This window comes from Lampetra fluviatilis, chromosome 44 (genome assembly GCF_964198595.1).
Source record: "Lampetra fluviatilis chromosome 44, kcLamFluv1.1, whole genome shotgun sequence".
NCBI classification, from domain to species: Eukaryota; Metazoa; Chordata; class Hyperoartia; order Petromyzontiformes; family Petromyzontidae; genus Lampetra; species Lampetra fluviatilis.
Genome location: NC_136318.1, coordinates 9,320,104 through 9,346,934, shown reverse-complemented (window position 1 = coordinate 9,346,934; position 26,831 = coordinate 9,320,104). Strand labels below are relative to the sequence as shown.

The window sequence follows — 26,831 nt, the reverse complement described above, 5'->3', positions numbered from 1 at the left end:
ATCATTAACGATCCGTAATTACACTGCAGTGCATGCTCAGATGATAAAAGCCACACTCTCACTTGGAAGTGTGAATACTACTCCCCCGTAAGCACCCACGTGTCTGCAAATGGTGCAGGAAACCGCACATCATTATATCCCGTGTGCTTGCCAACAACTTGGGCTGCGAATGTGTATGGAAACCTCTTAAGCGCTGTTGAAAATCGCATAAGTGGACTCGCTTTTTGCAAGTGGAAGGAAAAAAAATCAAGTGATATTTTACCGTCACTTTAAACCACGAACTGTAAACTCCCGCCTAATCGTAGTGAAATTATTTTGCGAATGGACGGCGTCTTCGCGGATGCGACGATTGCTTCTCAACAGCTTCGCCTCCAGGCGCGTGCCCTCACTGGACGTGAAGAGAAAGCGGTGAACGGAGACCGGAGACCGTTCACCGCAACCTGGCACGGACAAAACCAATTTCGAGAGCCCAACTTCAACAGAGCTAATGACGGGCGCGGAGGGGCGGACACGGCCGACTCCACAGGGGAATCGGATGTGCAAACATCCTCCATCACACGTTACTGGCCGATGCCGATGGAATGTTTTGTTTGTCCCTTGTCCGTCGACCGGGGAGAAAGAAGAAAGTAAAAACCACTCTCACGGCGCTCGCCCCTTGCGTGGCGGTGTGGTTATCGACATATTTACCGTCGCCCACTGTGCGGGCGGAGGGGGTGTTTGGCGCGCTACGAACCCGGCCAACGGAGTTCAATAGCCGGTCGTGGGCTAACGTCGGTGGTAATATCAAAACCGGCCCCTCCTTCACCCGCCCGCACAGACCGCCGTGGTGAAGTAGGGTCAAACAAGCCCCCGAAACCAACACAGCCAGGGAAGGGCTTCGTTCAGCAGTGGGTTGACCAACGGATGGACATGTCTCCTAGTGAACAATGAAATGCCCAAGTCAACCACGTTTCACTACGCCCAACTAAAATTTGAACACTGGGATAATTTCGCTCCTCGTTCTGTTGTTGACGAGAACGCAACTCGCGCCGTCGGTTTCGCGACGTTCTTCTCGCGGTGCGTTTGCGCACGTTAGTGCGCATGCAACATTTATTTTTAATTGCGAACGATCGCAAGGCCCAATGCTGAAATATAAATATCTGCATTTAATAGCCACCAGCTGCACGCTAAGCGGCTTCTCTGCCAAAGGCAGGGGGCAAGTATTTAATGCCGGGTCGCCCAGCTACGCGACCTTCTGACAAGAGACAGATTTAGAGTTCGAGGTCTTGTGATCGGCAGAGACAAATTAAGGCAGCACAATAAGCTTCATGCCATTACCATCTAAACGGTCCATCTTTTTTATTTGCTTTATTTTAAAGAAACATTTGTAGCCATAACCGATCTGATATTTTCGGGTAGGGGCTTTACGAGTGGTACGAATGCTCTTTTAAGATTAAACCGCAAGTTGTCACGGTCGATATTATGAATCGTAATTGAGTTGTGCGTGAGGCTACTATGTAAGGATGTGGCCGAGTATCGTGCCATTAACACCCTCCACCAATCCTCAACACCAAACAGGAAAATTCCGATATGAGAATTTGTTTATTGAACTCACCGCTTGGGCGAAATCACAGCGATCGGCGCGTTGTTAAACGCTTGCACGCGTGACAATTTAATCGGTTTGGCTGCATCGGGGCGGCGGGGTGGGGGGCGGTGGAGGGCTCTTGATGACACAAATATGGCCAGGTCACCACCGGGCCGAACGCGAAAAAAATCAATGACGAGGCTATTTTAATCGGCGGCACACGTGCCACGCAGTAACATGGACACATACCGCATGTACGGTCAAAATTTGCCACCCGCTTATCCAAGTCGGCCATCTCCGTAAGGAGATACATGCTTAGGGAGAGACTGGTGCGCGAGGCGATTTTTTTTGCAGGCCCTATGTTTCTCCAAGGGACGTGGCCGTGTGGCAAACGGTCGGCACGCCGTGCCTCTCAACCCAGAGGTCACCGGTTCGGTTCCATATCCTGGCACGGCAGTTGAAAATAATGGAGCAAGTTTAATACATCCACCCAGTGGTATAATTGGGCGCTATACTTTTTAATGCAATTATTTTTCAAGCTGGCAACTTAAAAGCGGCACTGAAATAGTTTAGCAGGGAGGTGCATTTGGAAATAACCTAAACTCTTGTCCGATGGACTTATAGCAGGAAATAATTAACTGACAAACCCAGAAACAACTCTGGTGTGCTAAGTACGCACGCGACATACCAGACACACCTTTAAGACAACCCTGAAGCTCAGCTAAATCCTGGAGGATAAAGAGAATTAGGGAGGGAGGAAGGGAGAGATGGAGGGGGAGGGAAGGGGGGAGGAAGGGAGGGTGGCCTACATATGGACTATAGATTAACAAGGAACATATGTCTTTAATTGGCGAGTACAGCTGGAACGACTAATCGATCGAATCGATTTACCGAATGTTTTAAACAAACCACTCTTTTTTCCCCGCGTCAATTCCAGAGGTCCTCTTTAAATATGGCGGATGCCCCGACATCCTGCCTTCCGAATGCCGGAAACCCCCTGCAAGCCACGCCCATCGTGGCTGATGCCGTTGACATCACCAAACCCCCGCTCTAGCACCTCCCGTCCAGCGTCACACATGTAGGACAGAATCGAGACTACCTGAACCGATAATCGGTAAGAGCCGACTACTTCAGTCAAATCAGAATCGTTATTTATACTGGAGGAATCCGATGAGCTATGAAGTTCTTTTTCACAGATGTACAGTAAGGGGCACGTGGTCTGAACATTACAACAACAAACAAGACAACAACATGATCGAAGTGCAAGTGTAAGAAAGGTAAACAAATCACTTTTTAAAAAATCTACATGTAAAACTAAACAACATTTTTATATTGCATACCAGCAAAAGCACACTGAGCTAAGTAATCGGAAAGCAGCCCGGCACGAATATTTCGACACCAAACATCTGTCTCCCATCGGCAAGTCATCCCGAGCCTTGCCAATGAAATCACCGCCTCCGACCACTTAAGTCAGAATCAGACTCGTTATTTAAACCGGAGGAATCCGATGAGCTATAAAGCTCTTTTTCACAGATGTCCAGTCGGGGCAGGTCAGACCATTACAACAAAAACATCACAAAACCACGATAGGAGTGCAAAGTATAGGAAAGGTAAATAAGTCACTTTTTTTCCCCCCATTGGAAGCTCCTTTGCCAGTAGCAAAATATGATAGTTGGTTTTTTACCCTTTTATCTGGAAACAAAACTGACACCTTTTTGGCGTCATCTGGTCCAACACCATGTGAGACTAGGCTCTAAGAAAAGCTGTCTTGGGTGTGGACCAATCAATTTCAAGGACAGTGCATACATTATCAGAGTTGTGTTTTTTGTTTGCATTCCAACCGCAGGTATTGTGGTCAATGCAAACATGACTCCTTGTAAAAAAAGGTGTCAGTTTTGTTGCCAGAAAAAAGGGTAAAAAACCAACTATCAACTTTTATTTTATCTACAAATAAAACTTTTTTGTTTATATCTTACGAGGTAAAGTCCACTGAGCTAAGTAAGAGGAATGTAGCCAGGCTCTAATATTTCGATCCCAAGCATCTGTCTCCCATCGGCGAGTCTTTCCGTGCCATGCCGATGATATCACCGTTCAGGGGAATCTGTTGCTCTTGCAGCCGGCACCTATGACAAAAGCTTGGCGAGTTTGTGTCCTTGTGATCTCACTTGCTTGGCGAGCGTTACGGAAGAACACTGTGAAGCATTCCATTGGGACCGCACAGCACCTTGGGAGGATCTGGTGTTCATACGTAACACACAAAAAGTCCCGTTTTTATAAGAGCTTCTTTGAATTTGAAAAACGTGTGTCATATCGGCAAGACACAATATCAGCGTAAAAATGTACACGGGGCACTACTCTTCCCATATCCCGTAGACCCTTCGGAAGACGTTACAGGCACGAATGTGGAAAATCTTGAAGAGAGGGGCTTGAACAACATTGTATTGATTTTTAAAGTGGTCCACTCTAGACGGTTGGGTGGCTCGGAGGTCGGAACGTTGAGCCGGCAACGCTGACATCTGAGCTCTTTCTAAAACTGTGTTTTCTCAGATTGTAGGAAGTTAAGTGGTCTAACTCCATCCACCAATGACTGCACGCACAGATATTGCAGTCACACTGAAGTGTGGGGGGGGGGTCACTTCAGCTGGCTAAATTCCAACTCTGAAAAATTTAAAACATTCGTTCGATTGTCACGAGACAAATAAAACACACGGTTTGACTATAATGCACCATATTCTTTGGGTCTTTAGGTAAAGTCACGTATATAGGAACCTATCTACGGAACCTATCTACGTGACTTTACCGAAAGACCCAAATAATATGAATTCCTGCAATCACGAAAGCTTTAAGTCAAGATATAATGCACCAATCTCATAGCCAAGTGGGTGCGAATGTGTGCCCCCTAGCGTCTCAAGCTGGAATGGCCATTTGAAGTTTTTTTTTTTTGGAAGTCGTGCGAGTGTCTATTGCGCCGGCGTTGTTGGGACCCACAGGGCCCCTCTGCTCTGAGATCTCCCAAAAGATTATGTGCTTCACGTCGTGACACCGATTATCGCCATCATCATTGTCTGTCCCGTCCCATCAGCTCATTTGCAACGATGAGGATGAACGGACGTGGCTCTCGCTCTCAAGCCACTATGACGCCGACAGAGCGCTAGGAATAAAACCGATCGGAGGAAACCCACTTCCTCTCTTGCTTCCTATCATTCCAACTGCACACATTTGCCAGCAGCATTCAACCTACGCCGACTTTACTGAAACACTTAAAGGCCTCGGACCTCTCTTGCTTGGCTTCGAGCGCGTTACAAATTGGATCGTGATCATTATTATAATAATATGACATCTCACGTGGGAGCCACATGGGGAGACTGGGCCTCTGCGTGACCCGCCAATCCTGGGCTCCGAGGTCCAATGTAACAGGACTCACCACACCTACCATATTCATGTTAGCGGGGTCAGCAGGAGGGTATATCACACCAGACGATGGCCCACTGGCACAGACACCGGGCACCGTGACGTTACAAAATCTAAATCTAGCTCGCTCGTGTTTTGCATTGCAGGCAGGTGCAGCACATCAATACTGGACAAACATTCCAGAGGTGGGCCCGACAGCAGCCCAACATCCTTAGTGTGACCCCAAAGCAATGATGATGATCATGTTGATGATGATGTTGATGATGTAGATGATGATCATGTTGGTGATGTAGATGATGATCATGTTGATGATTTCGATTTAAAGCTTTCGTGACTGCAGGGATTCATCTTCTTGGTTCTTTCGGTAAAGTCACGTAGAAGGGAAGTAATAAAATGTTTTATTTTTATTATTTTATTACTTCCCTTCTACGTGACTTTACCGAAAGAACCAAGAACATGTTGATGATGTAGATGATGATCATGTTGATGATGATGATCATGTTGGTGATGTAGATGATGATCATGTTGATGATGTCGATGATGATGATCATGTTGGTGATGTAGATGATGATCATGTTGATGATGTAGATGATGATGATGATGATGTAGATGATGATCATGTTGATGATGATGATCTAGATCAGGGGTGGGGGATCTTTTTTCTGCCAAGGGCCATTTATAACATCATTCGCGGGCCACACAAAATTATCAACTTAAAAATGTGCCTGTTATATTTGGTCAAACATTGAATTAACTCACTAATGTGATGGCTGGAACTGCTTCTCTTTGGTGAGGCATGTGATGTTAGCTGGTATTGATGATGTTGCTACTCGCAATTGCTTTTCCAGGCCTGCGGTTGCCTTGGCAAGGCCAGACCAAATGATTTCACGGGCCTTATAAGGCCCGCGGGCCGGACGTTCCCCACCTCTGATCTAGATAATGACGATGATGATCATGTTGGTGATGACGATGATGAACATGTTGATGATGATAATGACGATTATGTAGATGATGATGACGATCATGTTGATAATGACGATGATGTAGATGATGATGATGACGATGCAAAATGACCACGTACATCAGGACTGGGCAAACCTCTTCCTCACCGAGGGACTTTCAGATACCTTTTGGTGGGCAACCATCAATCAACTCAAAGTGTTCAATCGTGAGAGGAAATGTCGGGTTGGAACTCTCGCAGAAAAGAGCATGACTCCGTGTTGGAGAATGGTTCACAGAAGCGGGTGTCACAGAACTGCATCTGAGATGGCTTAAAGTGACCTCGTCTCCACACTCGGGCCACCGCACTTTCCCAACGCACCGTTGATGTTTGTTGACGAAGGGGACAATTTTATGGCATTGCAGCGATCCTGCAATTTTTAATTCTCAGAGCTTGAATGTTGTCAAATTCATCATCAGCCATGGTCAATCCACTGCTAGACGAAAGTGTCCCCAAGGCCGCTGTCATCTTTCATGATCATGGGATTTAATATTCCACCGGGCACCTGCACGAGCCGATTTCATCGCTCCATCTCCTTGGTAGATGGGCCTCTCTGACGCATACCATTACTCATCATGTCAAGTGACCATAAAAAAATATCATTTGTAGCCCTCTGTCAATCCACTGCCGGATGAAGGCCTTCCCACGCCTTTCAGTTTTTTTTTTACATATTTCACCATACTAGCAAGTGCGGGTTGGTGAAGCTGCATGGCATCGTACATTTGAATCACCTTTTCGCTTTTTTATTTCAATAATTAGCAATAATTTGCCACAGTTGATGCCGCTGGGGGAGGACAGGGCAGGATAGAAGGCCTTGGTGGAATCACTGCCCCCGTGACCCGATTCAGTTCGGAAAAGCGGGCCGGTATGGATTTCGTTTTTTATTGCAATACATTTTAATTGGGCTGCGACCATCAACTCACTGCACTTTAACGGTGGGTGGCTCAACTGCGGATTCAAGGACAGCATCAGCATCTCAGCAGTGTCGGCTCAGGGTGTCTCAATCGGAGTATAAGACGTGACAAGCTACCCAATTATCTGGATAATTTATAGTTTCGGTCTGATCTGACTAACGCAGCATTGCATTATTTTGATTTGCATTGTTCCACAGCAACCAAGCCTTCCCACATACGGTCAGAGCAACCTTTGGACAGGAAGTTATGAAAATTAACATGAAGTCACTTATTTACAGTACTTTATTACCCAGGAAAGTTTAGTTTTTTTACCAATTCCCTGTGTGGGTGTTTGAGTATGGAGGGGAAACCGACACGAGGAAACACAGGCAGACGAGGAAATAACACTCAAAAAGTCCGTACACGTGGGCTCAAAATCCCACTCGCTCTGCTGTCATATCCTGGTCCACCTCGCAGCCCAGAATATTTGCGAGTTTCGCGATGGTCCGAGCGAGTCATTTAAGGGCAGGGGAGGGGCGGTGAAGCAGCCCAGCGGTGGCGCGTTCGCCGCTTATTGAGGAGGTTCGTGGTTCGAATCCAGCGGTCCTCCTCATTAACGCCGCGGCGTGCGATAACCACGACAACACCACGCGACGTCCGCTCCACTCAAAGTGGGCGTTTTAAGATCTCGCGAGGTCACTCGCAAGAGTGGCCCGTTTGCGTGCCGTGCGTCACGAACTTTGCCTTCGAAAGCGCCGGATCGCGGGCACGCGGCACCATCGCCTGGCAACTCGCAAATTTTACCGCGTCGTTCTAGTGCCGGATCTCGCCGTTGCTTCGCTCACGACAGCCGGGCACGCTAACGCGGCGCCGGTGAAACGACGCAGCCGGTGCCCCTGCCGACAAGCGAGAGCGAAATTGCCGCTGGCACGGTTTGCGTTTTAATCCCGCGAGCGCAGGCCTGGCCACGCGCCGCTCGCGAGGCGCGCGTGGAAGCAAAGGGCGGCCGCACTCGCGAGTGAAGCGACGGTGGAGTTTGCGACCCCGCCGGCGTGCGACCCCGCCGGCGTGCGACCACGTGCGCGTGCGACCACCTGCGCGTGCGAGTACTTAGATGTACAATTAATAATACCGTTACGCTCGTTTTACCCAGGAAAGTCTCACTGAGTCTGATGACTGTTTTTCAGGAGGGTCTTGCCTAGTCTTGGCAGGAGGGGAGCGATGACTGCTGCGTGTGTTTCCACTGCTTTAATTCTGCGGTGCGGTATTTCGAACGTTGGAAAAATTGGGACCGCGAGGCTGGAACGCAACGGCCTGCTGCTCTTGCGAATGACGTCGCGGGACCCCTGTCAAGCGAAGCGGACGGCGCAGAGTATTTTCACGGTTACTTTCACCCACAGTGCGAGCCAGGGAAATCGAAAGGCTGCTGGTCCACGTCACCACCCCCCAAAAGGCGTGCGGCCGATAATTTAGAAACGGGCACCCCCCCCCCACATCCCCACATCCCCGACACAAACCAGGTAGCATACAACAAGGTTGAAGGTGTAGCAGATGAAGAGTTCATGCGTTTCCTGAATCGAGCATAGGTTACTTTACAGAACTTGGGAATTTAGATGGGGTGGGGCGGGAATTCCAAAGCGTAGCAGTGCGAGGAAGACACAGGAATAGAAGGGCTGTGGCCTGCAGGACAGTGCGAGGAAGACACAGGAATAGAAGGGCTGTGGCCTGCATGAGAGTCGAACGAGACGAGACGGTCGGCCTGGTAGGCCGAGCCCTCAACACATGCACATCCACGTACGCGCCGCCCCCCACCGCCGCTCTGTTTCGTGTCCAGCTACCAAATTTGGTCGCTTGAATAGAACACCGAGGGTTGTTGTCCTAGTCCGTGAGTAATCGCCAAGAAATGAGCCAAGGCTGATGCTGCCGTTCGTCAGCCCCAGGTGCCAGGAAATTAATCAAACTTCGCTTGGGATTGAAATGAACCGTTTCTGCTGGCTGCTCCAGGGAAACAGGCGTCGCCTCCACCGAGATACAAATAACAAGGACATTTCATGGGGAAGAATGTTTTCTCACGACGCCTGAATAGGGGAGAACTAAATGTGAATGCATTGTCTTGAGTGGTGTATTATAAAAAAAAATACACAAGTGACAAAAAAACAGGAGTTTTAAATGTCCTGGGAAGACTTCGCAGGATAGCAGCTGCCTCAAAAAGAGTACATCCTGGGAAAACCTAGTTATAGTGAGAGGCGGAAGCGCCGGTCGACGATCGCGCCGTCTTGCGGGGTAATGTCAAAGAGGGCCGCTGTACGCCCTACTTGGCTTTAGGGGTCACCTCTGTCTCCTCTCCACCAAAACAACCACCATCACCGGCGCCGACACCACTAGCAGCAGCAACGCCCATATGGAAAATCGGAAGAGCAGACTGCTGGCGTCAGGGCCAAAAACATTCCGACGATAAGTCAGCCGCCCCGGAACACGGCAGGACAGGGGCTGTTCATAAGTGACAGTTGAATCGACGAATGTTTTGGAATATGTGACGTCCGATTGACCATAGAGAGGCAGCAGCTTTAAATTTGGCAAGCGATGATTCACCCACCACCCATCACCTCGCTACCACCCAACGATAAATTGGTTACGATTCTGGGTTTTCTGCCACTTAATTCCACAATCAATCCTTTAATGTCTCGTCTGTGCCATCCCGTTTGTATTGCTTTGTCGTTTGTTCCGTCTGGTTTGAGCGGGTTTTGTTCGCTCCATTATCGCAATAGTTTGCGTAAATCGTAAACAATTGACTCCTGCACGAATTGGCCCCTGAATTTATCGTTCTGCACGTCTCCGTGGTCAACTCAACCTCAGATAAGGTGACCCAGCGTGGTGTGCAAACGTCAGCGCAGACTTGGCATTTGGCACTCTGCTCACGGAACCATTTCTAACCGTTTCCCCGAATGATGATTAAACTCGTCGGACAATAAGGCGCCTGTCGGCTGGAAACATACGGTAAGAATAAGACTGCACACAAAACTTGATTTATGGAGAGCAGAAAGTGCGATTGTGACCATCATCTCGGATCTCCCATCATGCCTTGCATGTCACGTGACGTCACTACTTCACATCGCACCCCTCCCTGGGCCCCCTAGGGACGGCGGCGTTGGCTACGCTGCTGCTGCTGCACGCGTCCGCCTGCGATCCAGCGCTGCAGAGGCAGCAGCGAGGGTTGGTGAATCACACACAGATGTTGCTGTGAAACTCCCTTCCCGTGGGCGTCGAGGATTGTGGACTAATCCCCATCCGTTTCCATCTGTACGGGCTTTCTCCAGGTGCTCCCGTTTCCTTCCACATGTATAAACAACTCGTATACATCGGCTGAAAAACACCTAAAAATAAAAACCCAATGCAGCGGGGTCCCCCCTGAAAAATATTCATTGGACTCGGCGTGGCTTTCCTGGAAAAGTAATTCTTATCATAAATTCCACCAGCGGACCGAATTCTGCGAGCTCCGACTCTGCTATGAATCCCGGTCCCAACTTTACAGCTAACGAAATCATGCCGTACTTTGTGTAAAACGCACACAGGCTCGTCTTGGACCGCCTACTCAAGCAACATGGACAATGACACACCCGCCTGCGACAGCCCGGCTTGCGTGGCAGTCGCCCTTTCGAGTGCTATCCAGCCCCAGCCTGCTGAGCTTCCAAAATGTGCCGAGATCTGACGAGATGGGGTGGTCTGCTCACGGGCGCTTGCGTGCACAGCGGCGAGTTGTGAGTTCCACGTCCCTTCCTCGGAGTTCCCGCAGTAGATTTCCTCGACGGTTGTAGTTTGGCGTTTCGTAACGCGAGTCACATTTTACAGTTGAGAGCGTAGCGTGTGTGCTATCTCAATAGCTGCACATGGCTAAACAACGGCCTTGAAGTCCAGTGGTCACATCGAAGTTCACCGTCTCTTTCCCAATTTGATTTAAATTGCCCTATCAGCGCCAGCTGAAAACTCTTGGAAGAGAAGTGCATTGCTCCCCCTGCTGAATGAGATATCAAAGAACTAATTTAAAGATCCCTTAAAAATATCTGCACACCAGGGCGGGGGTACTTTCCCACATGCCCTGCCCCAGAGAGAAATGTTCGTTCTATGACTGCAAAACATACTTTTTATTTATTCCGACAGGTGAAATGTAATCAAGTGACACACCAAACCTTATACCGATGACCGGCCTGAACCTAAAAAGTTACCACACTTGAAAATCCGGTTTCGCCACGGATGGCCGAACCCCAGACTCAAAGGCCAGGATCTCAGCAAGTGCCAGCCCAATCCTCCAACTGCTGCACCATCAAGCCAATGCACATCCGTTCCATGAACTCTCATCTCTCCAAAATTCGGAGCGGATTTTCGCTCTGATGACCAACGCAGATTGCATTTAGTTGGTCAGATTTGAGAAGGTCAACATTAAAGGTCACATTAAAATAATTCTGCTTCGCTTGTTAAAATATGCAGTCAGACTCGCTCTCAGCCGGTTCAAAGCGCGGCCAACGAGGCATTTGGCTGGCTAAATGTACCGTCTCCCAGTTTCCTCGTTCACGTTTTGACTTAAGAGTTGATGGGGGGGGGGGAAATGTGAACCCTATTCCTGTTCAAAAGCTCACATACACAGCACATACAAAAAACATTTGCCGTAGTTATTTCATATTTTATGCTGTATTCATTTCAGAGGAATTCCAAAGCCGCATACGAATATATATTTTTTTAATATTGGGTTGGAGAGTCATGAATCAATCATTTTTAAGTATTGGGAGTTCCCACAATGACCACCCAGTTAATTTGCCTCCCACAAAAATTCCATTGACAGCTGCGCATTGATGCCCAAAAAAAAATATATTTTTTTATTATGTAAGGGTTTGTTGGCGATCCACCCCTCACATATCCATAGATCGCCAAAGTAAAGACCTGTGAGGTATGCTCAACAGAAACACATCGGCACGTACAATTTATAATGCACAAAGACTCGTGTTTATTTTTAACATAGTAGCCCCGAATAGCTTCCTGCAAATCGTGTTATCTGTGACCACGAAGCGACACTGAAACGCGACGACACAACCCCAGCGTTTTAGCACATCGCCACGGTCACCAAGTGGTGACACTTGTGCCCCACGACCTGAAGGAAGTATGTTTGATTCCTGACTCGGGTGCCTTTCTGCGTGCAGTCTCTATGTTCTCCCACCTGTTCTGCGTGGGTTTTATCCAGGTTCTCCGATTTCCTCTCATAACTTTGGTTCTTTCGGTAAAGTCACGTAGGTATAAAATAAAATAAATCACGACGTTTCGATCGCAACACAAGCGGTCGTCCTCAGGCGGAAAAAATATCATCCAGCAGTGGAACTGCTGAACCAGCGAGAGAGCTGTTACAACAAGATTATATGTGGCGATGGGCAAGCAAGCGGGGTCTGACCAAAAGTAATTGGTGTTGGGACAAACATCCTAAAGTAGGACCCTCCTGAAGAAGAGCCTTCAGACTTGGTGTGGGTTTCCTGGGAAAATAAGTTCAACAGAAAAGAGTCTAAAATAAAGGCTGTTTGGGTCAGATCGCGTAAACGTAAATGTGTAGTAAATCCACCTCCATCCGACGCAGCCAAATGGTAAGGTCTGTCACGTGAATTGTGACTTCTTCACAATCCTGGCGATCGCCTGATGAACCTGGTTGTAATCACCAGAGAAACGTCACGGTACTCAAACTGTAAATGTTGTGGGTTTACTCTCTAGCACACCGGTGTGCTGAAGTAGTAAATAATTGCCACGTTTTGTTTAAAGTAACAAACTTTACTTTTTGGCTGCATTGGGTGGTGGCGGGTTTAACGACACATTTATATTTACGCGATATAACACCAAAAAAAAACTTAATTATGTAAATTGGTCGCGAAAACCTTCTACGTGTTAATCAGAAAGGGGTCTGACATTTCGCTTGTGCTGGAAGCTTGCTCCTGAAAAAGACTCCCAGCACAAGAAGTGAAACATAAGAATTTCTGTTCGACGATAGACCAGTCAGTCATTCACATACATAGTATTTCGCCATTATCATTGCGATTTTTTAAAATTATCATTAGCGTAACAAGGGGAAAAGCATAAGAAATTGGCAGGCATGATTCAAGCATTAGTAAGGAAACAAATTCACAATTAAAAATATTTGAGTAATGTTTGACGTTAGTATAAGGGAATAGTAGAGTACTTGATCCATACTTTCGAGTCAGAAGGGTGACAATCTGAAAGCACCAACGTCTTGAAATGGATAAATCTTCCCAGTTGTTTAAACAGAACATGGGCTACTAATGCTTTCAAGAACCAGCCAGTCCTGTTTTATGCTTAAAAAATAGCATGGTTGATCTCTTTCCCCATCCTGTTCTTGTACGACACTTGCATCAAGAGCAGCTCGCTGGAGTGAGGGTTTTATGAGCTTACGCTTGTTCACGTCTGCACACACACTCAGCCGACACCAGATGTAGAGCTTTCAATATAATCACGTTACAAATCTCCCGCGCACTCTTTCGGTGTTAAGCAATAAAAAAAAGGATCGTGTAAAAATCGCCGAAACAAAACTACGTTTATGTTAAAGGTGCTGTGGATGTTCCAAACTAATGCTTCCCAATAGCACTGGCGCAGTTTTCGATGTTATTGGGCATTGTCAGCAAGATGTGGCCTACAACTGGCCACGCTGTGGGCAGTGTCAGCTACCCGTCGTATACGCGGTGGCCCCAAATAGTTGTACGAGTGCAAGGAATGTGTCAATTGCTACGGAAAACGAAACTCACCTGGAAAACATTCGTTTGACGATGTGAGTCGAGCGGAAGAAAATAATGGGGGTTTTTACGAAAGTTGGTTTCTAATTTTGAGTCTTTGAAAAACGAATAATAATAGTACACGAGAATTTGCAACAATACCGTGAGAAATGTGCCTCGGGGCTCTGGAGACCACCTGGAGAAGATTCCAGACACGCGTTGACAATGATGGAGACTGACTTTTTGAAGCTATTACCATTACATTTGTTATCATGTTACAGTGTATTATCCGTTCTTTTTCCATTAAAAACGATAGTCCCATCTAAGTGTTAACATTTTTTTTGAAGCACCCTGTATGTGCATTGATATGGCACCTGCTTAAATGCCTCAGCATCTCAAAGGGCCCTCTCCATCGCGTCTCATCTCAAACATTTGCAGATGACCCCCGGTGGCAGCCGTCTCTGTGTGGGCGCAAGGCGACTAATTTGGACCACGCTGCAGGCACACAGTGGCCTTGTTCTTTCAGAATGACATCGCGCGGGATCTTGAACGCGTCCACTGCTAGGAAGCCGGCATGTGCTCACGCCCGATACACCCGCAGCATTAACCAGGGCAGCCTGCCTCTGTAAGAATCACAAGCCTTCCGCAAACCGGCGGCCAAATGTGCTACGGCCGGGCCATGTCGCGGTCCCGAAACGTGGTGGAGTTTGGCTCAGCTCTGGCTCAACTCTGTTCCTAACACGAAGAGATCTCCTCGCTAACAACGTCAGGCGCGAGTCGCGACCGCACACATCGTTTGAAATCCCACAGCGCAGCATGAATCCCACACTCCGAGTCTGAATTTCACACCGAGGCAGGATCCTATTTCATCGTAGATATGATAGCTTTGTTCAATACCAGCACAAATTAGCAACGAGCAGCACTACCTCCATCAAACACGGATGGATATTAAAATGTTGTTAACCCGTGAATAATACATTTTAAACATTTACATTTGTTTTCAAATGTATACAATCGCGGACACACTTTAACACTCCAAGATCAAATACTGTACTGGTGTTAAAACATAAACCTGATGCGTTGACAAAGTCAAGCGATTACTAAATCCTCAAATAAATTTGACACCACTTTGTGGGAATTCAACAGTCCTGTAATCCATTAACCTGGAAGACAATGGTGTCGTTAACCAGCTGACGTTGACTAACGACAGTATTTTTACGATGAAGAAAAGCGAGTGGGCTTGGGTAGGACACGTCGTAAGAAGGACAAGGTGGCGGATGGACAAGACTAAGTACTGAGTGGCAGCTAAAGGAGGGAAAGGGCCCAGAGGGCAAGTCCACTGCGGAGATCGTGCACCGAGGACACTGGTTCGTCTTGCATTGCGGAATGGCAGCCATTTAAGAAAGGCCTCTGTCCAGCTGTAGATTGATCATGGCTGATGATGACGACGACGACGATGACCGACGTCTACAATTAAAAGCCTGTCCTCAATCAATCGGGCATTCTGGTGTTAAACTGGAATTTGGAAGAGGTGTGTGCAAATACCTTCCATCGCTGTTCCCGCTCCACTGTGCACGCACTTTGTATGTTGCTTCGTGTCAATTGTTGGTAGGCATATTTATATCAAGAAAAACGTTCACTTTTTTATCTTAAAAGTTTGTTTGATGACATTTTACATTAGATGTTCATTCCCTTGGAAGCCCTCATGTCTCTCCCTGTAACTCGGGTCTCCCTTTAAATGGAGTCTCACCTGGTTGAAATAAAGCCGATGAATGAATGTCCCGATGGATATAACGACTGAGTCGCCGCCACAGAAATGTGGAATTTCCACGTCTGAAAATTGTGGATATTTTTTGCAACGTCAAAAGATTGTGGGACGGAACTCCTCTCAACCGCCAACTGAGATGGAGTTCCACCCCACAATCTCTTGAGTTGAGAGACACTTTGGCTATAATTATGATGCAGCAATTCATGTACCAATGTACCAATGCGGTGGATCGGTGGCGCAGTGGTGGGCACACCTGGGGTAAAGGATCCGAGGAACGGAGTAACAGCCTCCATTGGGTGGGTGCCCAAAACTCAACTACACAGCCACTGCAGGAGTCATTTGGCCTACTCTTCCTCCAAGCTGGACAGATTGTCTTGGAAGAGGTGGGGGTACCCACACTTTACCCCACCACACGCGACCACGGCGTATATTCACGTACACGATGTTCTACCAGAAACGGTGCAGTATTTCAAAGCATCTTAAAGTGCGTGCTGCGAGTACAATTGCTGTATAATAACTATCACAGAGTATCACCACAGTCATTATAAAGGACCAACGAGATTTACACATTTGAATATACAATTACATGACGATTAATTCCGCCCAGGAAGTGCATGCAAATATCACATCTCCTTTAAAATTGGACCATTCATGTATCAGTTTGTTTAAGATGTTCAATGTCTTAATTGTGCTAAATGATAATCTTTCAATTTCTGAAAGTGTGCAATTTGTGCCACTTTGGGCACACAATACAATGAAGGCTCGACTTGATCGAGATGGAGTGTTGTTGGAGTACAATTTGTGAATGTGTCAAATGCACCGTGTCCCAAACTTACAACACGTGTTAATGTGAGAGCATTGTACCTGGGGCTCACTTCGGATACACTCTCCAAGTGGGCAACGTTTTACCAGACGTACACTACAAGATAACAGCAACAACACACACAGAGTCGGTTGCACGGACGGGCAATGACATTCATGCGGTGACAACCTTCAACGTCTCGAATCAATTCGCAAGCGCCACGTGGTGTTAGACTTCAAGAGGCTTCCCTCCCTAAAAAGTGCCGTCGATTGGCCGTGAGCAAAAAGCAAATCCGAGTCGGTGAGAACGTCTCTTGCTTGCCAAACGCCGTCCCAACGTGCCCCCCCCCCTATCCTCTCGGCTGGATCGTTCATGTTACGGACAAGCCCCCCCCCCCCCCCAATTTTGGTCCAACTCTGTCCACCAGGACTCACAGCAACGACTGCGACGCTAACAACGCCCCGAATCTCATCGGCTACAAACTAACACGTTCTCACTCCTCTCGCATTCTGCCGCTACCCTCCCCCCCCATTGTACCCAGCAAGATTCCCTCGTGGAGAGAGCCCCCCCCCGCCACCTCGATCCTGTGCCCGGGACCCTCCACGTGGCTGGTGTGTGATGGTGGTGTGTGATGGTGGTGTGTGGTGTGTGTGTGGTGGTGTGTGTGGTGTGTGTGTGGTGTTTGTGTGGTGGTGTGTGTGTGTGTGTGGTGGTGTGTGTGGTGGTGTGTGATGGTGGTGCGTGTGGTGTGTGTGTGTGGTGGTGTGTGGTGGTGTGTGTGTGATGGTGGTGTGTGTGTGGTGGTGTGTGTGTGATGGTGGTGTGTGGTGTGTGTGTGGTGGTGTGTGTGTGTGTGGTGTGTGTGTGTGTGGTGTGTGTGTGGTGTGTGTGTGGTGGTGTGTGTGTGTGTGGTGTGTGTGTGGTGGTGTGTGGTGGTATGTGTGGTGGTGTGTGATGGTGGTGTGTGTGGTGTGTGTGTGGTGTGTGTGTGTGGTGGTGTGTGTGGTGTGTGTGTGTGGTGGTGTGTGGTGTGTGTGTGTGTGGTGGTGTGTGGTGTGTGTGTGTGGTGGTGTGTGTGGTGTGTGTGTGTGGTGGTGTGTGGTGTGTGTGTGTGGTGGTGTGTGTGGTGTGTGTGTGTGGGGTGTGTGTGTGGTGGTGTGTGTGTGATGTGTGCGGTGTGTGCACTGCACGCTATGTCATGTAAGCTGTCAAACCCCCGTCTGAAGCTCGCAGCACACAGGGAGAGGGAGACAGCGCAGCAGCAGCAGCAGCGACCCGCTTACCCTGAATGGTCGTCAACGAGCTGCGCTGGTGCTGGGGGTCCCTTTGTCTCCGTCTCTCTCTCTCGCTGTCTTGTCCTCCCTCTTGTCTCCGTCTCTCTCTCTCTCGCTGTCTCCGTCTCTCTGTCTTGTCCCCCCCTTGTTTCGGCCGCGTCTCCTCGCTGTGAGCCCACAACACGCAGCAGAGAGGGGAGGAGGAGGGCGGGTGGGGGAGCTGGGACCGCGTGGTGTGGGGGTGGGGACGGCCATACGAGACTCCACACACACATATATATACCACACACACATATACCACACACATGTATACACACATATACAACAACTGCCATTCGCCACAAAGTGGCGGTGACATCACCACGACGCTTGTGCCGGGCTAGGTGCACCTTGAGGCCACGTGAAGTGTCGAACGCCCGCTGGCAGGAGGTCACGGGGCAGACCCAGGTGCCACGGGTCGACTGACTGAGATGACCGAGATGACTGGCCGATGCACCATCTGTGCCCCCTACTTTGCCAACTTGCTGTGCTTTAGACACCTGGGCAACTCCGCTCGTTGTTGTGAGCGTCGCTCCTCCGCCCTCCGTTGTTGGAGGGCGACTGCCTCCAACTGCCCAGTAACGTCCTTCACCAGCCTCCTCCACAGAGGCCGATCTTGACACCGCTGGTACCAGTCATCGGCAAATCCACTCAGTTCCACATCCTCCTATATCACATCACTCCATCTCTTCTCCAGCCCGTGCCGCGCCCGCTTAGCCCCCTCGATCCGGCCGAACAAAAGCTGTTTCGGCATGCGGTGGCTGGGCATGCGGGCTACATGACCCATCCAACGCAGCCTTGCCTGCCGGAGGATCTCACCGATGGGACTTTGCCCAGGTTAAACCCAGGATGGATTGTAGGCAGGCTAGCCGAAATGTTTTTAACCGGCGAAGATGTTCCATTAGGGGGGGGGTCCACGTTTCGCAAGCGTAGAGAAGGGAGGGAATGACCGTGGCCGAGAAGACCTGAAACTTCGTGCGGAGCGACAGGCCAGGTAGCTTCCACACAGCAGCGTTACGCAACTGATGAAAAGATAATGCCACTCGACTGATTCTGAGTGAGACCTCTGCTATTAAACCAGAGCCGGTCATGAGCAGACTGCCCAGGTATGGGAAACTCTCCACTCTCTCCACAACTACCCCATTACCAATTGGTAGTGCTTCGTTTTGGTGGGGCTGAGTACGTGTTGTGGTGAACATGCAGACGAACATGCTCTCATAATATCTGATGCATTGTCTTTTAAAAGGTCCCATTTTGTAGCAGCTCACCCCGAGCTATGAATGCTGATAGTCTCATAGTCCTTGTACTGTTCGTATTTGGTGTTCTCTGGTCTGGCAATGGTGAGACGAGGCCCTGAGGAAGGTTGCTGTCTTTGGTGTAGGCCAGTCAGTTCCAAAGACTGCCATCTAGAATTATCAGAGCATGTTTGGTTACATGTTCACCACAGGTATGTTAGGTGAATGCGAACTTGATTTGGTATTTGAACATCTTAACACCTGTTTTATTGCCAGAAAGGGTAAAACCTATTCTTATTTTTTGTCATAATTTGATGCTGGTAAAAAGGTCCCACTTTTAATAAAAACGTTGTTACAATTACTATAACTCGTTGCAAGTGATCTTTTTGAGCGCAATGCAAAGCCGCAGCAAAGACGCAATATTTCGTCAACCCTTTGGTGGCTTAAAAATAAAATAAAAGCCCCTCGACAGATTTAGACGCCACTATTTCCGGGACCGCCCTTGTCCAAATCTGCTCGTAGTGGGGCGGTGCCTGTGGCGCTGTCGTGCAAGTGGCGATGGGAGTTGCCCCCCGGGGCACCGGCATCTTCATCTTGGCGGGAAAAGCAACAAAAAAACGCCAAACCCCCAATGGGGTTGGGCAAGAGGAAGAACGTTCTTACAATTCCTTTACTGCTCGAACTACCGGACATAGTGGGGGGAGGGGGGAGCTTTATAGCTCATCGGAAAGACGAAACTCCATATAAGAATCACAATTATACCACAAAAACAAACCCGACATCACACCTGTCAACCACATTATGAGTCCCCTACCTTATCACAGACAAATTCAGACCGTATTGGTCACCACGTGCCCCTTTTCCATCTCAACGTTCATCCTACAAAGTCCCTTCACAAGGGAGATACACAAACAAATAGAGAAACAAACTTTTGTTTTTGCCCGTATTCAAACGGCTGGCTTTGCAGGTATGCGACACGTGCATTCATCAATCACGTTACGGCCTTGTAAAGGAAAAGTATATCGTGTGCTATTAAGAAGGGCCATTGCCCGAAACGTCGCCTGTTGTATACTCGAAGGCAATTGTTTCGACTAACATGTTTTTGTTGTTATTTGTGCACCGCAGGAGCGGCATCACCAGAGAATTAGTTCAATAAAGTGGCACAGATCTGGTCACACACACAGCTACCGCATGCCTGTCCACCAGTAGTGCGGTTTACCCGCATTCTTGTACAGGGAAACTGAGTTTTCAGGTCCATGCCGCATGGCCTCGGCAAGGTAAGGTAAATTACCTTTTTTTACCGGGTAAAAGGGTAAAGGTAAAGGGTAAAGGTTTCGACATGCCAAGGGGTAAGGTAGAGGGTCGGGTAAAGGTAGCTCAGAAGAATTACCCGGTAGGGTAAAGGTAGCGCGAATAATTACTCGGTAAATACAATACCTTGTTTACCGCTAAAAGCTCCGTGGTGCAGTCCGTGGCCTCCATTTTAAATTGCGATAATTGATGTCGGACCAGATGGAGACGGTCCACGTTCTTGAGGTCGAGGCACTAGAGGACGAGGTCGAGGATGCCAGCAACGGCATTTTTGGGGTCGCTGCGAACGGCAATCGAAAGAGGCAGCGGCATGCGTTCCCGTGGGAGCACACACACACGATTGGGTGGACGGTGATCCCCATGCACAGCAAGGGAAGCGGCAGTGCGTGCATTGCCGCAAGTGGTTTTCCACCCACACGAACGCGTCGGGGTGGAAAGCCCACCTCAAGAAGCACAACGTGCTCGCCCCAGGCAGCGAGGTCGAGACGTCGGCGTCGGCTGCCTGAAGGTTCCGTCTAACTGGGCCGGAGCGGCGCAGGATCTAATTGCCTGTCGCTCGTCCGAGGACGATGGCAATGATGAACTTGATCAGGTTGTTGATGAGATCGCCATTGACCAAGACGACTCGGACGAGCAGGTTATGGAGGATGGTGTCGTCGACAGCCTCAACGCCCGATTCGAGAGTATTCTATCTGGATAAAGCGCTCTACCTTATAGCATCTATCGTTATACACCTTTTTCATGTGTTGTACCCCAGTAATTTCCCTGTAATCGGGTAATTTGTATGGTGTAAGGGTAAAAGGTAGGGTAAAGGTAGGCTCGTTGCTTTTTACCTTTTACCTTACCTGCTAAAGGGTAAAAGGTAGGGTAGAGCGATTGTATTGTGGTAAGGTAAAAGGTAGGGTAAAGGTAGTCTTGTTTTTTTACCGTTTAACTTTTACCTTACCTTGCCGAGGGCTATCCATGCGGCGTATAAGCCGTTTCAATGCAGGCAACAACTTTTGTTTTGTCTATTTGTGTTCCTCCCTTGTGGTGATGGGACTTTGAAGGATGAACGTTGAGATTTATAAGGGCACCGGGTGACCAATAAGGTTTGAATTTGTGTGTAATAAGGTAGGCACTGATAAAGGGTTGACAGATATGCTACCGTATGATAAGAAGCAGCCTCGACTTTGACTTTTATAAACTTCAGTGCAGTGCCTGGAAGAAAAAAAACATTCCGTGATGCTTCGTAGACTACTGTTGATGCTTTTAGTGCGGGGGGTGGTGGGGGTGGCGCAGAGGTGAACCCGGCCACCCGAGTTCGATTCCCGACCGCGGCAACCGTCAGTGGCGAGTGAGATGCGAACCGCTTCTGCCCCTTCAACTGTCCACCCGCCTGCACTGACCAGCAGGGTGAAGTATGGTCGCACAACTCCCATGGCCGACGCGACGTGGGGGAGGCCCTCATCCAACAGTGGATTGAACAATGCGATGTGCGTGATCAATACCGTACAATATCATCAGACTATTTTGAGTCAGTACTGCTTCCATCGCTGTGTTGTACCGTTGGTGTACGGTGTTTTTTTCTGGAAGACTTTGCAGTTTTTTCCTGGATTTTTCTGTTTGCGCATAGTCACTTTAAGATGTTTTTCTTGTTCATGTTTTTGTTTGTTGCGGTTGCACCCGATTCAAGAGCCGAATGGCTCACAGGGCTATACCAAATACATGCAACTGAAAACCCGTACTTCTGCGCGTCTACGTCTTTTCTTCTGCACTGGCCAGCGTGGTGAAGTATGGTCAAATACCGCCAACGCGGCGTGGCAATGAAGGTCTTCCATCCGGCGGTGGTTTGACAAAGGGCTGAACGTACGCGGAATCAGCGCTGTTAGCGAGCACCTATTAAGGCGGGCACGGAACGCGGTTTTCACTCCTCAACGCTGAGATCTACGATTCCTGTTGTGCTCCTAGACTGAACGAGAGCAACAGGATGTTCAGGTAGTCCAGAAAGAGGGCTCCCAAGAGTGAGGTTGAGAGTTCAAATCCCAAACAGGGTGAACTTATAGCCTGACCATCATACCTTCATGCTCTTTAAAATATGTACCATCTAGTAAGAATGTATAACTCGGTGGTAAGTCGATACGGTTGTGACGTCGTGTGGTGGTTGGGTTGGACATTGCCACAGGAATGTGGAGTTGCTTCCACCGGCTCGAGATAAAAAAAGCAACGTACCAGTGCATTTCTGAACATTGGGACTCAAGGGCTTGTTTTTACGTAGGGTTTAGATGTTTAAATCCACACGCAAAATTTAACCATAATACCGTGCTTGTGACAAACACACAAGCATTATGCAAAACCCATTCAAGAGTTACTCAGCTATTTAACACGTAGGCTTTCGCGACCAATATTATTCATAATAAAGGTTTTTGGGTCAGATCGCGTTGTTTATAAATGTGTCATAACCATCCATCACCCGACACGGCCAATCAGCAAAAAAGTGTCACGTTGACAAAAAACAAATAGTTCACTACTTTAGCCCACCGGTGTGTTGAAGCGTGAAACCACAACATATACAATTTTTTGAGTACGACGTTTCGCTGGTAATTGCATCCAGCATCATCGGGCAATTCGCCAGAATTGCGATCGAAACGTCGTGATATATTATTTTATTATTATTATTTACTTTTTCTACCCATGTGACTTTTCCAAAAAAAACAAATATGGATTCCTGTAGTCACGAAAGCTTCAAATCAACATCTTTATTCCGTTTTAATGGCCTGAGGGCTAATCTTTCCAGAATGATAGCCAAGGGCCATAGTAATGTGGAATTACCATCTTTGGCTCCGGACAATGAGTGCAGCATGTCATTCCACTGCTGGATGGGCGTCTCCCCACACCGTTCAGGTCGTCGGGAGTTATTCGACCAAACTTCGCCTCAACACGCGGATGTCCTCATCCAGCAGTGGATTGACACCAGGGCTGCACATGCACAAGGTGTAGTCTGTAGACAAAGTAAACGCGTGTCTCTCCTGCACCTGAAAACGGTCATCACTCACCTGTGATGTACATTCCACATTCCCATGGTGGGTGCCAGTCTCGCCACAGGACAACAACTGTTGAATGACTGCAAAGTGGCACACTGTGCGGAGTTCATAGACCCCCCCCCAGATAAAAGATATGATGAGTAATTGAACCTGTCCAAATACTTCATATATCTCGGAGTCATAGAATGTCGTCGTAAAGCATCTGTCCATCACATTGCAATCTACGTGTTGCAGGATTGTGCTGCGATGAGATGGCAGGGCAGTAATGTACCGTGTTTTCCTGCATATAGCCCAGATACGCATATAACCCGCAGATGCATATACCCAGCAAAAATAGCGTTTATGTAAAACAATTTCAGATAGCCAGCACCTCCATATACCCCTCAGGGTCTTGTTTTGTTTGTAAAAGTGGTATACCCCGCGGGTTATAGGCGGGAAAATATGGCATTCTTGAATCTATCTGTGCGGAGCGTTTGGTGCAACCCGTCGATATCCGTGGTGTTTTTACTCCAGGTACGCTGATTTCCTCCCACGTGAAGCCAGACATTCATTCATAGAATTGGGCAAACATCCCCCATGCTGGACCCTCCAGGAATCGTTACGAGACTCGGTGAAATCTTCTGGATGAATGAGCGACGTCGATGTGACTGCATTGTCATGCACTCGGAGTGGAAGAAAAGGAGAAACGAATGCAACACCAAAAAAAAACGTGGAACCATGCTGGCAATTACGCCGCGACAGCAAAGGGAACGAGGCCATCAATAGTGCAGGTGTTACACATAGACATGACATTAACTTACTAATCCCCCTAATTTCCCTGCCTAACCTCTCCCATCAACATGGTGCTAATCTCTCATTAACACTGTTGTTGTGCGCATATGCGGGGACGACACTCTTATGCAGCGACGGAAGCTCATTTCATGCTAATCTCTCTCCCTAATCTCCCCCATTAACACAACTGACGTGCTTGCGTCCGGGGATGGAATTCCTTTCCAGCTCAGACCCCGCTTGCTTGCCCATCGCCACATATATAACCGTGTTGTAACAGCTCTCTCGCTGGTTCAGCAGTTTCACTGCTGGATCATTTTTTCCGCCTGAGGACGACCGCTTGTGTTGCGATCGAAACGTCGTGATTTATTATTTTTTGTTTTATTTTTCTACCCACGTGACTTTACCGAAAGAACCAAAGAGTAATACAGATGTTATACAGAATAATGTAGTAGTAGTACCTTGTATCAACTCATTATAACAGGCAATACAGATGTTAAACAGAGTACTGTAGTAGCACCTTGTATCAACTCAATCTCGAGGGGAGAGAGGAAATTGTCGTATAATTAGCACTGTGAAGAGGAAACCTCAAACCACTCTTCATACTATTTACACTCTTAATACACCAACACACGCGTCTCTACTGCCCTCTTGTGTCTGGATTTGCTGTTAAACGATGCCGGTCGAGTCTTGCGCATGGCAATGATTGTGTCCCGCAGCGAAATGGCACCACGAGAGAGAGGGCTTCAGGAGAGAGTGCGTGTCGTCTCGCTCTTCCCCCATTGAAGGAGCGCAGACTACACGTGGTCAAATATGTAGTCCACAGTTTGGTGTTCAATGGCCACAGCTGCACTGTGGCTTATGGGGCCGTCCATAAATGACGTCACGCGATTTTGGACGATTTTTGACCCCCCCCCCTCGTCACACGGCGTCACAAAAAGTCAGACCCCCCCCCTCAAATATGACGTCACAAAGCTCTGCCCCCCCCCCAAAAAAAAAACATGCTTCAAATCGCTTTAAACTACTGTCATTGTAGTGCGTATTTAATGTGGCGCTGCACTCTGATGTTGTAGGAGAAAACATTTATTAAAAAGTCTATTTAATTAAGTAGAACGTGTTGTCTATATTTATTTAAAGTTGCGCATTTTGATGTGACGTCACATTTTTCAACCCCCCCCCCCCTCGTCACACATCGTCACAAATGTCTGACCCCCCCCTAGGTGCATGACGTCATTTATGGACGGCCCCTATGTCTTTAATGTACGTACGTGTCTATGTATCTTTAAGTGTCGATGGGTTTACAATATGGGCCCTCAGTTTGGGGTTGGATGGCCACAGTCGCACTCTGGTTTGTGTCTTCGATTATCTATTCACGAAGGAGATGTGAGCGAGCGTCGTCCTGTCGATGTTCTTGATGTGCTTGATGGTAAGGGGCTCATGAAGCGCACATTCGAATAGCCCATGGCGGAGCCAGGATTTTCAGGTAGTGGGGGGCAACCCCTCCAGCAATGAAAAACTATAGGAGTTGTTAGTAAGTAACAAGGCCGTAATTATAATATATATTGGGGGGGGGGACACATCCCCCCCCCCCAATATGCAAAATTACTCAAAATGTCCCCTCCAATATATTGCGAAAAGTAGATTTCTGTTTATATGATTGTGTTTATGGTTGTACTTTATTAATCCCTAATCTCTGCCACTACATAAAATTAAGCAAGAAATGGTAAAAAAGAAAACACAGAGCAATGTAATACAATACACTATTAGACATTATTGTAAAATATAAAAGAAAAAGTCCATCCCATGTTTTAGTGGATTTTTTTTATATTTTAGGCAGGAAATTTGTTTTCAAATTTAGATTTTTTTCTTGAGGGGGACCCCCAGACCCCATGGAAGATTTGGTCCCCCCCAATGTTTACTCCATGGCTACGGCCTTGGTAAGTAAGGAGTTGTCCCTTGCCATTTATTCGACGCGTGTGCGACAATGGCGCAGCCATCGATCGAGGGTCGAATTCGAACCGCGTTGTGTGATCGGCATCGCGCTCGCTGAAGGTGAATGCCTTCAGGGAAGTCGTGTGTTGTATACGCAACTGCGCACAATTCTGAGTCACTTATAACTGCTTTGCCGTTACTTATTGCCAATTATGGACTCAGACTATTGTCATATCATCTTATAGAGTCCCTGGCACATAATAATATGCTACACAGTGGCAGTGGGGTCGCAAAATGCCGATTTATTACTAATAAACCCCAATGTTATAGATTTGGGGGGGGGGGGCACCATCCCAGTGATTCATCGCTAAGGAGAGTGAACCTGGGTGGGTGGGGGGGGGGAAATGGGACATTTGGTGAAAAAACACTTTTTTGGGAACATAATTCAGTGAATATGTATGTCAGTGCCATGTGAGTGGACGTCAGTCAGCCCACGTGGCCACAGAGCCACGTGACAGCCTCAATGCAGGATCCTCGTGAAAATGTGTTTGTGAGCTTCAGCTTTAAATTTCGATTTAAAGCTTTCGTGACTGCAGGGAAATAATAAAATAATAAAAATAAAACGTAATAAAATACAATTCTCACGACGTTTCGGCCACAACGCAAGCAGCCGTCCTCAGGTGAAGAACAAGTCTGTCGGAAAGACAGCGTCTGAATGACCCCACTTCACCAACCCAGACTTGACCAGCGCTGTCTTTCCGACAGACCTGTTCTTCAGCTGAGGACGGCTGTTTGCGTTGTGGCCGAAACGTCGTGAGAATTGTTTTTTATTATGTTTTATTTTTATTATTTCCCTTCTACGTGACTTTACCGAAAGAACCAAGAAAAAGCTTCAGCTTTGCTTTGCTTGGTAAAAAAAAATCGGCATTATTGATGTGATAGATGTTTTGGCTCTGAGCATTGGCTTCCTTCCACAGGTAAATTCGCACAAAAACGTAAGACATTGGCCAAACATACTGGTCTGGTTAAGCCATCATCATCGTCGTTTAAATA

The 26,831-nt window shown here is 47.9% G+C and overlaps 1 protein-coding gene across 1 annotated transcript in view; it reads right to left on the bottom strand.

Annotated features, from left to right (window-relative positions):
* The window catches only part of LOC144947363 (sodium-coupled neutral amino acid transporter 3-like), a 135,617-nt gene extending 117,990 nt beyond the window's left edge, over positions 1–17,627 (bottom strand). The window contains exon 1 of the mRNA XM_078876641.1: positions 17,480–17,627. The gene's annotated coding sequence lies outside the window, so the exon portion shown is untranslated. The remainder of the gene's footprint in view (positions 1–17,479) is intronic.
* Positions 17,628–26,831: the final 9,204 nt, after the last annotated feature.